This window comes from Phoenix dactylifera, chromosome 17 (genome assembly GCF_051530095.1).
Source record: "Phoenix dactylifera cultivar Ajwa chromosome 17, Ajwa_hap1_PhDact_Kaust_v1.1, whole genome shotgun sequence".
NCBI lineage: Eukaryota > Viridiplantae > Streptophyta > Magnoliopsida > Arecales > Arecaceae > Phoenix > Phoenix dactylifera.
The window spans coordinates 14435417-14446914 of record NC_143206.1 but is presented as its reverse complement, the minus strand read 5'-3'; the positions used below and the strand labels follow the sequence as shown (position 1 = coordinate 14446914).

General features: G+C 38.7%; 1 long non-coding RNA gene across 1 annotated transcript; it reads left to right on the top strand.

The window, feature by feature from the left end:
- Positions 1-1545: 1545 nt before the first annotated feature.
- Positions 1546-5160, top strand: LOC120112963 (uncharacterized). The gene is made up of 2 exons (XR_005514614.3): positions 1546-1753; positions 4797-5160. It is a non-coding gene; the product is annotated as an uncharacterized LOC120112963 (long non-coding RNA).
- The last annotated feature ends 6338 nt before the right edge of the window (positions 5161-11498 follow it).

Sequence of the window (11498 nt, the reverse complement as noted above, 5' to 3'; positions counted from 1 at the left end):
TCTGTTTCTCTTCTATAGTGCCTCTATCTGTGAGAATCATCGACCTTCAGTTACCTTCTCTCTAAGCTCTGTCCTCGCTGCAACTATTATTTTTTGTGTCTTCTCGCTGCTATATCATCAGACAAATCAATCAACTAATACTCACTTCCATGGGGCCTCCATCTAAAAGGATATCAACTTTTAGTTGACTTCCTTCTGAGCTTTATCCTTACTGAAATTATTATCTTATATGTCTTCACGCTGCCACATCATCAAATAAGTCAACCAGCCACATCGACAAATATATCAGTCTGCCACGTCACTCAGATACATCAGTCTACTATATTGATTTTTGAGTTGTCATGTCAACTCCTAATCTAATGCATCAGCTTTTGAGCTGCTATAATAGCTCGTGTTCTGCAACATCAGATACTATGCTGTCACATTAACTCTTGATCTACTATCACGTCAACCTTTGAGCTATAATGTCAACTTCTAGTCTATCATGTCAGTTTCTGAGCTGCTACTTCAGCTCTTTATTTAGTACATCAGTTTTTAGATACATTCGTGATTTAGTTTCTAAACTCAAGTTGGCACTTATAGTACCATCTTGAGTTTGAGGAAGAATGTTAGCATAATTTTAAAAATCACATAACAATCTATATCGGCCCATATTATTTTTCTTTGTTAACGCGATCTTGTATTGGTTGGTATTATTTTTTTATTAGTATGATCCTGCATTGATAAATATTATTATTTTTTTTTGCTAGCATGATTTTGTTAGAGTAATTTTAGGGATCACATAACAACTTGTATTAGCAAGTATTTTTTTTATTAGCATAATCTTGTATCAGCCTATACTATTATTTTTTTATAATTTATATAAAAATATATATAACTTTTGAGGTATACCGAGGTGAAACAGAGAAATAATATTTTTCTCTCTTATTTATCTTTCTTCTGTAAATATTTTGATAATATTAAACAATACCCTTTCTGGGGCATCAACTTTTTCGAGCTCCTAAATAATCATAGCCAGTACGGTGGAGCACAGCTAGTGAAGGGCAACTCGAAGCCCAAGATCTGGTGCCTCTTTTAATGTCGGACTTGGTTGGAAACAATCAACACTAAAAAGTTTGAAAAATGTAAAGGTTTGACATTATGTCAACATGATACAAGTTAAGAGTTTATTATATAAATACTAAAATATGGCCTGACTGTTGTACATATTCTCTTATTTTATTTTGTTAAATAATAAAATTTATCTAGATAAATAAATAATAGATCTTAGAGTAAGGGCTTGAATCTTCTATCTCATGGCTAACAGCTACATGCTCAAACTAACATGGAATGGGTATTGTATGGTAGAAAGAATAGTCTATAGAAATTGGGTCATGCTTGTGTTTCTAACCGGGTCATTTGGCTAGCCATATAAGTAGAGGTTCGTATTGGGCTGGGCTGGGCTGCTCAAGTCCACTTTGAAGTCAAGTCGACATCATTCTGCCCGGCCCAGCCCAACCCAAACTTACATGTTGGATATGAGTGCGAATCCAGTAATCCTTCCCCACAACTGGGCCTGGAGCTTCAGAGGACTCGACCGATCAGGCGAAATATCCGAACGGCGGTGATTTGTTTCGCGCTATGTAATTCGACGGACTTCCAAGGGCTTCTACTGAATTTTCATTGACCGATAGATACAAACCAATCGCAGGCAAGACTTAGGGCATCGAGTTCCCGCTCCTCCCCCTCCCCCCCCTCCTCTTCCGAGCCTCCGGTGAGCGTTTTTTGCCCTCATATTTCTCTAATTTTCTTTGTTAAATTTCTTTGTATGTGGAGGATTGCAATTGAATTTGTTAATCTCCAAAACCCTTCTAGAAAATGCACTGAAATTCGTTATCTTTGTTTTGATTCTTTGAGTTGGAGATCTGAAATTAGATTGTTCCATTTTCCCTTTTTTTTGATGTTTTAAAGAGTATTTTATGATCGGGTCTTAATTTAACTGTCCTATATGTAGTTATTTCTGGTTCATTGCTTAAAAAAGAAGTTGGAATAGATAAGCTTTGGATGTGACCTATTTTGCTCTCAAGTTTTTTTTGCATATTTTTTTTATTTTTAAGTATTGATTTCTGGACGAAGATCGAACAAATACTAGCATGACTTTCTTATGATCTGCTCAAACAATTTATAAATGTTTTGATATAATCATTTGCATGTTTGACTTTGATTTTGGGTAAAAGATATAGTTCGAACAAATGACAATCTTTCTGAGCTAAGGATGATTTGAAGGCCAACAATGTGATTTGAGTATACACAGTAGGAGCTTAGATGTTTGCCTATGTAGACCACAATCCTGTGGCTTCGTAGAATACTGGGGATAATTTTAGATAATTTTGTTCTATTGTAATTGGTTTTTGTGGTGAGAGAAGACTGATAAGAAGTCAGCTGAGAAAGAAATAAAAACGTTGTGCTTAATGGAACAAAAACCGGTGCTTGTTGCTTGCTTTAGCAGATTGAGAATGACACACAAAGAGGAGAACATGATGGAATGGATATATTCGAATTATTATTGGTAAACAGGCTAGCATGACACAATGAAGGCACTAGCTTGTGCACTGTTCGCTGCATTCTTGGAAATAGATGTTTTGTATTGAAATGGGATATTTCATTTGCAGAAGTAGGGCCAGAATGGTTGAGCGATCCGTGCAATAGTTGGTATGTCATGCGGCAAGCCATAAATTTGCTATATATCCGGATCAAAATGTCCATCCAATTTGAGCATTTGCTTATATCTAGGTTGATCTCACCTTTTTTCCCATTCAGAATTCTCCCCCTTCCCTATGTTTCTGCTCAATCCATATAGCTTCTCAGACCCCCTTGCTAGGATGAGCTAGGGTAGATATGTGATGAAGGGTTGATGGTGGGGGGAATTGGTCGGCAACTTAGAACGATAAGTTCATCTTCTATATTATGACATTTACGCATCACTGAGACCTTGAAAGTGAAATCAATATTTTGGCAAACAACTTTCAAAATTCTCCATTTTTTCCCTTCAAAAGTTGCAACCAAGATACCAAATAAACCCCAACTTCACAATGAAAATGAGGATGTACCAAAAAAAATCCAAATAGTAATCACTCCTCCAAAGCTTTAACTTCATGAATATGGTGTGAAGTGATTATACTTTTCTGCTATACAATAATTGGAAATATGTTCTAAGGCATGCATTGAAATATTAAGGGTCATGCAAAAGTTTAATGATTTCCACACTATAGGGTATAGCCTTCATCAATGAGCAGTTGCAGTTTAGAAAACGAAATTTCTGTCTAGCTGCATCTTTAATTTTCCTTAAAACTTTACATAATAAAACTACGAATGCATAAGTTCCACCATTGATTATTTTAAAGTGTAACCACAAACAACATCTTGTATATGTGTATTCCTTTAATTCTAATATATACAGTAGAAAAGGTAATGTTCCAGCATGCTTGAAGACAAAAGCTTCACATTGCGATCTCTAGATTAATTCCATACTTTTGAAGTGTGAGAAGACCCAATGGCATCCAATGTGACTTTGTGTAGTAATTAACTTCTAATTTGAAAGTTAGAGTACTCATATTTTTGAAAGTGAGTTGGCAAAAGCATTCTCATATTTGTCTCTAATATGACTAAGAATCAAATAGAAGGTTTGACGAAGGATCGTCTAATAAGAAATCTAGACGTATTTCTATTAGGCGCAAATATAGAAATTAGAAAATTTTATTTTATCTGAAAATTAGAGGATTTTATTTTATGTGGACTCTCGGAGTAGAATTTGATGGGGACCCTAGTATTTTATTTCTATGCGGATAATTATTAAGATTTTGGATTTTTTATATAAATCCATTGCTATGTTAATTAAGAATATAGTTTGAATTGTTGAGATTTGAGAATACAGAATATTGAGTTGCCCTTTCTCTTTGCCTTCTTCTCCTCTCCTCGTCTTTTTCCTCCTCTTCTTCTCTCTCCTCCTCCTTCTGTCCTGCGTCAACGTTTCACTTACCTTTATGCATTTTGGATGCTTGTATGAAACATGATTTGCTAACTTGCGTTCCAGTTCAAAGTGAGAAGGTCCCTTTTCTGATTGGTTTTGGTTCCGTGATGATGAATGATATAAGGGTTAAATGATTATTTTGCAGCCTGGTGTGTGTTAACTCTTAAGTGCACTATCCATGGATTCCATTTTAGGCCATTCATGTGGGTTTTGTCGACAGATATAACAGATAGACCCTGTTCTTATGGATGTGGCTTACTGGTTGATTTTTTGAGAGTATGATACCGTTCGATGATAATGCGTGGGTAGGGATTGAAAGAGCAAAATAAGGACCTTGCTCATCATATCTATATGCTAGTTGATTTTGTGCTGTGTAACATGCGCTAATGCACATTTCCTTGTTTCTATCAAGCACTTGATGTTTTCCGCTGTGGCATGTTTTTAAAACACGGCTTCCTGGTTCCTTTCCTGCATCAGCTGCCTGCAGGCAAGAATCAGTAAAAGAAAACTCCTGGTTTTGATCATGCAAAACCTGCTAAGCTTAGTTCTCCACATCTTACAAACATTATAAATGAGATTCGGCACGCAGCCGAACTTAGATATGTAATATCAAATCATGCAAGGTGAAATGTAGCTTAAATTTCGATTGAGTTGAATTGGCGTCGGTGATAAATCTTTTTCTCTCACACAACACAACTTGTTTCGGTAGTATTATTAATATTAAAGTTGGAGGAACAACATTTCATATGAATCTGCTGCACTAACTTTTCTCATGCTTTATTTACAGAATAGAGCTTGCTGCTTGCGGGGTTCCAGCTGAATTGCGCATGCTACCTTGCATAGGGCCGTACACTACTGGGTGTCTTTGCTGGAAGTCTGCAGAAGATGCATTCTATGACATGCTAGAGAAGTGTCAGATCGGTGCTGTTGTTGAAGAATACCTATCTCAGCTGTGCTGTGTGTGTGAAGAATGCATCTTAAACAGTCTAGGAACATGATTTGAGTTAGATTGCCGTAACTAGTTCATGCTAATATATGCTCAGGTGCTGAAGAGCTGACAGCTCCATTCATGCTTTTCAGAAGATCACCTTTTGTAGGAGTGTTACTTTATATTTTGGAATCAGGTGCACATCTTATTTTGGGAGAGGAAATGGGATGGATTATATGGTATTGTTCTATTTTATTGCTCTCCACCATCTTCCGAAACACATGCCTCGGAATTTGTGCACCGCTCGAGGCCTGCAGCCTAGCCCTGCTGTGCTTACTGTTTCCACGTGAATGCGTTACTGTGCATGCGACTGGGAAACGCGCCATACGAACGACGGCCGAAGACGACCCGTTCTTTTTTTTCTTTTTTCTTTTTTTTTTGGTAAGCATACACGTCATCCCTTATTGTTTTTTTTCTAAACAGTCTTGGAACTTTAAGCGTCATTAAGCTAGAATCATTATTAGTCCCTGGACCACGTCTCGGAAAGAGGTTCCAGAAGGTGGCATTCTTATCTTAATTTAGAAGGATTATAAATGATAGAATCGGAGATGATTGAGAATAAAGATACGAAAAGCGATCTTTAGATTTATTAATTATTTTTTATTATTGTATGATGTATGTATTTGTTAGTTATTTATTCTTGCACGAATATGATAGCGTGTGAGGTGAGCAAGTTTCAAAAGCCACGGCTAAGAAGCTAGCAACTAGATCTTGAGAAAGTGATCTAGATTCTGCTCGTGGAATTAAAATGGAGGTCAATTTTATTCTATCCTCAGCGCCTAAAGTCCCACCACTAGTTGTCGCTTCATCATGGCTTTTAGAATGTAATTTATGCCAAAGAGCAATATGAATTAAGGTGAATCTAATAGTAGGATTAATGCCCGGCAAAAATGACAATGATGTTGTTACTCGTGTTGCATCTAAGTCATATCCCACGTTGCATCTCATTTTGTTTGAAAAAAATTGTGTAACCATCCACACATGCGCACTCGAGTTTTATTTATCTTAAGGAATCCGGACAGTGCCTCAAATCTCCCTTATGACAGTGCTTTGTTGCTCGACCTCCCATCTGTCATGTAACCTTCAAAGCTATCCCCTAGGGGTGGTAATCAGGTCGGTGATTAGAAAATTTCAAATCTAATGAGACTTGAAATATTTATTAAACAAGTTAGGACCTAGAACTTGAACATGCTAAATTTAATAAAAAAATAACCGGATCCAACTTGCTTAACATATTTAATAAATAGGTAACTTGCTTCATCTGTTGATATGTTAACATATATAATCCATGTATCTTGCTAACCTAAAATAAATGATCTGCCCAATCAGCTTAACTCGATCCAATCTGATTATTAAACGAGTTAAACAGATTAAGGAGCTGAAACTTAAACCCTAGTTTGATTATTAATAGTTTAAACAGGTCGATCTATTTACGACCGAGCTTGTTTAGCTCAAACCAAAATCTATTTATTGCAGACTGAGCATGGATCAGATTAATAGATTGGATTATATTTTACTAGCCCTATTAGCTCCTTATCATCAACATTTTTTTTGCTGTGGATGAGCTAAAATTGTAGAAACTAGTTAACATGAGCGGCCTAGTCATGCATCGAATATATCTATTGAATATCACAAATCTTCAAGAGGCAAGTAAGCATAAATTATTTAGGCATTGTCCAAAGTGCTTTTAAGTTTTATATATATATATATAGTTTTTCCTTTTATTTAGAAAAAGATTAAGGATATATTTTTCATGCCCATCGTAACCATGCTTGTTTAATAACTTTTCAACATGCAGGATTTGGTATGGCTTGATTATATAACACCCAGCCAACCTGCGTTGCAATAGTTTATGAATTATAAGTTTTGGATCAGTGCGGGGTTAGGTTGAACAAACATCTTGCCAACCCCAAACCCAATCCGTCAATTTTTTAAAGAAACTAGGAAGTCAGACGTGTAATTTTTCTATTACTTCATTTTCAATTAGTATGGTACAGGCGGCTAAAGCAATAAGAAAATAATTACATATTATTCGTTTACGTTTTTTGTACAAAACTCTGGTACTGTTGAAGTACTTTTTAATTATAAAATAAAATTTCCTTTCTTATTCAAGGAGACTCAATGTCTGAGTTGAATTAATAAGGCACCTAGAGCCTAAGCGGTAGAGCAATCTAGCAAAGCACAACGGTCGAGAACTTCCACAGGATTTCCAAAAACAATAAGTAGACTCCAATCCTTTCGTATCGCACAGGAACCCAAGGTTCAAACTATAGATCATGACCATCTTGGCAACCGACGGTCTCATATATCATAAGGGGCCTACATGATCATGGGTCATCATGCATGGGACCCGTATAGGAAACCTCCATCCATCCTAACGTTAGCAACTGGATCAAAATTATTTCGTATCATATTATATCGCGATGTATTAAACCTGCAATGTTTGTAATTTCTTTTTTCCTTTCCTATTTTTTTTGGTTCATTTGCACAAATACATTCAAATCCCATATTGCCACGGTACCAAGGTGCTAGAGCAAATATTGGACATTTTGCCCTTGCATGGGCCCAACCTCCCCCATGACCTCGGACGTAAGCCGAGGAGAACAAAGTCGGCCCTAGTAAAGCAACCAACTAATCGAAGTGAGCTCTTCAGCTACTCGGCCGAGGAGCTGATCAGCCAAAAAGCCATCGACTGAAGAGAATAATCAGCATGCATCGAAAAAGATTGATAGTTCCAACAATCGATAGCTCTAGCAGCCCGCAGTCATCGTAACGCCGCAATCTGCGCCCCACCAGCACTACCCGCCGCTTACGCGGTCTAGCACCCACAACTTAGCCGTACTACCGGCCGTTATCTAGCCTTCATTATACGTCACGTTAGACCAGATAACAACAAAATAGGTAGGGGTAGCTTGGAGGACTTCAGGTACACATACATTATTATTCACAGAGACAATATTCTGCTGAAATTCTTTTTTTTTTTTTTACGTTGTTTTCTCGTTAATTTGACTTAAGTATCGGAGGATACTCTGCTAGAAACTCTCCGACAAGTAGAAATTTTGTAGGCCATGTCTGGAGAAGATCCACCCTAATACCTCGGCCAACTTACTTAGCTTATCTCCAGTCAACCTCAGGATTGTCCAAGCTGCACTTCGACCTCATCCCAGATTCAATGGCGACAGAAGGTGTAGCGTCATATCTATCTATTGCTCATATGGATTGATTATTTAATATTAGTTAGATCCTTACCCAAAGCATTCAGGCTCAACTAATTTATAAATTGAGCTATAAATGTATCTGAGCTTGGCTCTTCCCTCGACAAAATAAGCTCAATGAAGCCTAATATTGATCCGAGCTCAGGATATTAATAAACTTCCCTCCATTTGAACTTTTCAAAATCTTTCCATTTCAATCGATGAAGATTGTATTCTCTTAAAATAACTAATGATTTTGATGAATATATTTTTTTTAGTTTCTATTTTTGCAATGACCATCAAACAACTTGTCCTGCCTATAAATTGTTTGTTAGTTGACATGCAGTCATTGCAAAACCAACAATATTAGCTTCCCTTTTAAGTGCGACTTCTCTGGTTAAAACTTAAAGCCTGAATGATGATTAATAGCTATCATATCATTTTAAAAAAATTTAATGTAAGCAATAATGCTTCTTCACATGCAGGGGCTGGCAACGAATTTGAAATAATTCACGACTCCTCAAAGAAGGAGAATGCATACCAAAGTTGCCATCCATCTATAAAAGCATCTCCGCTTTCTATCCTTGTTTATATTAATCTTCATCTTTTGGAAGCAACTCTCAATCTCCCAGAGCTATAAATCTTCTTCAAGAGTCCGCCACCTCACGGTCGTAACAGCTCTCTTCTCTTGATTATGCCTGGACGGTCAAATTTGGACCAATCTTCTCCTTGGCCTTTCTGAAGGGACATGGCGCAGGTTCATAGAGTACGTACTCACGTGCATGCAGTTCTGTCGCATGCCACTTCGGCATAGGCCAAGCTTCTTATGGTTGATGTTACGAACAGCTATGACTGCGTTTCTCTTTTTTGTGCGACATACATGGTCCCCATCTGTACTGCAACATTTATCCAGGGGGGCAGTGGTTCAAATTTTGTTCATCAGAGTCGTCCCAAGCCTATAAAAAGTAGCGAACGTGTCACAGAATGGGCGTTGGAATGAACAGTACGGGGAAGGAGGGAAGGGTGTGACCTCTCAGCTCTCCAGTCTGCCTCCATAGTTAAAAAGGTGGTGGAGCAACTGCTCCCTCCCGATTTGCTCGGTAAAAGAGAAGAGAGCAGTATGGCAAATAATCCTTCGTCTTCTCCAGTACCATCTCCCCACGAGCGACGACCCAGAAGAGAACAGCACCCACCCGCTTGTACACCTCACCACCCGGTGAGGCGGTAACCCTTGCACTCGATCCTCCCCGAGTAGAGAGAGAGAGAGAGAGAGAGATAAGGGGAGGCCCGGTCGCTGTCTCGCAAAGAAGCAGAGAGCCGGGCGACGAGGACGGGTGGGGCAAGGAAGAAACAAACAAGAAGACGACGAACAAGGAGAACCCCCGCGCTGCGTGGGGATGTACCGTGGGAGGGAGACGAGATGGCCGTCCGGTCGCCATCCATCGCCCTGCTGACTCGGAGAACCCCCGTGCTGCGCGGGGGCGTACAGTGGGAGAAGGCGAGATGGTCGACGTCTGGTCGCCATCCATCGCCGCTGGCCGATGGCTACGGAGATATCGCAGAGACGAGAGTGTGGAGCGGTCATCCTAACCATCTCAGGAAAAGTCGGTGCCCGTACTCCCTACGGCCCCTCTCTCTCTCTCTCTCTCTCTCTCTCTCTCTCTCTCTCTCTCTCTCTCCCCCTCTGTTTCTGTCCCCAGACCAGTCTAGAAATCGAGATGGAAAAGGAGGAGGAGGAAGCTCGGTTGAGATAAGAGCTTCGAGCCCGCCCTGTGTGGGTCGTTGAAACGTTGACCGGATCGAGAGATCGCACTTGGAGGAGGAGGGGGAGGCGGTAGTTTTAGCGTCTCGATCTCTGTCCCGGTGTCAGTCTCAGGTGGTGTTCCGACCGCCCCACAGGTCTGCGGTCGTCGGCAGTTGGGACTTTAAGAGAACTGGGGATGGCTGTTGGCGCTGTCAGGAAAGCAATGACTGCGACAGCAGAACCCTGGTGTAACATGTTCTGCCGGACCAACGAATACTGGTGTTGTTGCTTGGTAGTCTACACCCGAGGCAATTCACGTACAGCTTGACATCCAAACCCCTAGCAAAGGTCTTCTTTGCAAAAGGGTTTTTATTTTCAAGACCGAAAACCTAAAATAAATTTGTAATTATTTCAATATTCATAAATCTAGATCAACTTTTTTTCTTTAAGGGAAAAAAATCGAACTCTATTGCACCAAACTAAACTGATGATTTTGTCATAGAAAATGTTTTGAACGTGTGCCTTCCCATCCAATATATGCATACGAGCAGCTTTAAAGTTCGTTGACACAAATGATTTCTTTTTTTTTTTACAACATTTTTTTAATTGCTAATTATTGATCAATTTATAAAAGAATATTGGCTATTTATTTTGGATTTTTTTTTGAACAGCTATTATTAGCCAATGAAAAATAACCGAAGTATTGAAATAACCATGCCTACCATCTTCCGAACTTTGTTGAAAAATAGAATTTATTTTTTAAATATATATATATATTTATATTTAGATATATACCTCTGCTAAATACTTGTTTTGTGTGTGTGTATATATATTTGCATGTGTACCATGACTCCTCCTTTCTTTTTTATTATAAAGAGCTATAATGTTAAGTACAGGCAGAGAACTAACTGTAGCTGCTTTAGTTTCTATTGCTATTGCTAAAAGGAGATGACAATACTTAGCTCATTTAATTAAATTTAATATAAGTTAATTTATTGTAGATCGAATTATATTATCTATTTGATATAATGGTAAAAATATTCTATTCAGATTGGTATATTTTTGATCTTTCATGCATTCAATATGAGACATATATCCTGTCTGGCCTTATGCAAGCCATATGTCGACTGATGCTCTAAATGAAATACGAGTATAACAGCGACCATTACATGATATATACGAACCCTATTATACGTCTGCTTGACGATAGAGTACCTGAACTACATTAGCTATCCCGTACAGGAGCTTTTAAGTAAAAGGCTTATTTTTATTTTTACTTTATATTTTCCTCGATTGGCGCAGAGCAAGTACTGTTGCGGGAAGCAGCGAAGTCTTCTTCCCCAGGTAAAGAGTTGAAGGAAGACTAGTACGGGCAGCTGAACCGCGCCAGTCCCTACGCAAATCCAACTCACCGTTCCGGTTTCATATGCGCGGCTCGCGAGCTTTTTTATTTAACTCCCCAGAAGCAGGCAAAAATTTTAATTCTAACAAGGCCAAAACCTGAGAGGCAGCAGAACGAGCTTCCCCCACCCCGGTGTCGCCGCCCTGTAGGGGAAGAACACC